This window comes from Sinocyclocheilus anshuiensis, unplaced genomic scaffold, assembly GCF_001515605.1.
Source record: "Sinocyclocheilus anshuiensis isolate Anshui unplaced genomic scaffold, SAMN03320099.WGS_v1.1 scaffold369, whole genome shotgun sequence".
In the NCBI taxonomy this organism is placed as follows: Eukaryota; Metazoa; Chordata; class Actinopteri; order Cypriniformes; family Cyprinidae; genus Sinocyclocheilus; species Sinocyclocheilus anshuiensis.
In genome coordinates this window covers 1,683,653-1,685,253 of record NW_015540935.1, presented here as the reverse complement: position 1 = coordinate 1,685,253, position 1,601 = coordinate 1,683,653, and the positions used below count along the sequence as shown (strand labels likewise).

Here is a 1,601-nt window from a genome sequence, read left to right as displayed (position 1 = left end):
GAGAAGTACAGCGGTGCTGGTGTCGGTCCATTTGCACATGCTTCACGCCAACAGGTGGTCTTCTTTCTTCTCGCAGTCCGTCTCTCTCTTTAAAATGATACATATGTCATTTACATAAGAGACAATAGGCTGCGACCTGCTTTAGGTCCATTTTCTGTTGAGGTGCTTTAGATAAGGACGGCATACAGATGAAAAATAAAAGTGGTCAAACTAAAATAATACCTGTCTGAAATGAGTGTAAATTGGTCCTTTGTCTTCAGTAAAGTCGTCGAGTAGCTTTTAAAATCATACATCTATTTAACACATAATATGTCATAATGCTTCAGCACAGACTTTTAGTATCTTCAAATTATAAAAGGTAAACAGGCCACAGGTGAAAAAAGTGAGATCAAATTATGGCTAAGAAACGAAAAGAGTAAAGGTAAAAAAAAAATAAACTGGTTTCATTTTAAGGCCAACAATATCAAGCTCCTTTAAGGAGTCAATGACATTTTTTAACAAACAAGTAAGTTGTGTTGTGTTGATATGTGATTTCTGAGGAGTTTCTTTGCCAGAGCACACATAACTGAAGGCCATGTGAGTAATTGGCCAGTGACGTCTGTGATTAGCGCAAGAGCCAATTACAGCAGAGGAGGGGTGGGGCTTGAGTTGCTCCGCCCCTCTCGCTGGTCGTCTTTATGTGTGTGTAATCCCTGTGCTGACCCAGAAAGTGCTCAGCAGCAGCAGCAGCAGCAGTAGCCTGTTCAGACTAGAGTACAGTCGCTGGAGATACCTGCGCTGCTTTACGGAGGCTGAGAACACGAAACAGCATCTCTACAACCACAGGATTTATTTGACGGTATGTGTGTTTTATATAGAGTTCACTTTGGTAACGAGAAGGCTGAATCTTTTGTTCATTTGTAAATGTTATATTTGAAATCAACGTGTATTAGTGATATTTAAATATCTGTACTGTTGGGCATATGGTTGGATAGGTTAAGTGATCTTATTTCTGCTCTGGGTTTAAGTCTTCTTACAACTCAAAAATATGTTGCTCTAGTGTCTTTTGTTCTTCTTAGAAAGCAGAATAATGCAGTATGACAATATATAATTTCTTAAGAGTCAGTCTTTAAATGCTCTTTATGTTTGCGTCTGTATACACTTTATATTTGCATTATTGCTATGCTCAAACTGAACATTCACGCTCGTGAGTGTAGGAGACGCTTCAACTTTTCTCTAAATACACATTCAGTAGCCTTCGTGCTGATGTTTGACGAAAGTTTCACTGTGGTCTGATAGAGATTGTCAAAGTCTGTAGCCTATATTTCATTTACAGACAGATTTCATCTTGGTAGAAAGAAGAGGAGAAATGCTTTGTTTTATGTAGACCGGCGGAGAGGTGAGGCTCCTGTAGACCCCAGACGACATTGTCCTTTCAGCTCTTATCTCTACCTCAAATGATGACATACATGAGACAAAATGAGTAATTCTTAAATATATGTTCCGATTCACTCCTGAAGCTATTGATGTTAAAGAGACAATAACACTGGACAGGACATTTACTGACAATGAATAGGACTGGTTTTGAGGAAAAAAAAAAAAAAAAGGAAAGTAATCTGCAT

The 1,601-nt window shown here is 38.5% G+C and overlaps 1 protein-coding gene across 1 annotated transcript in view; it reads left to right on the top strand.

Annotated features, from left to right (window-relative positions):
- Window positions 1-710: 710 nt before the first annotated feature.
- Window positions 711-1,601, top strand: part of LOC107689549 (cbp/p300-interacting transactivator 3-like) — a 5,894-nt gene continuing 5,003 nt past the window's right edge. The window contains exon 1 of the mRNA XM_016487570.1: window positions 711-838. The gene's annotated coding sequence lies outside the window, so the exon portion shown is untranslated. The remainder of the gene's footprint in view (window positions 839-1,601) is intronic.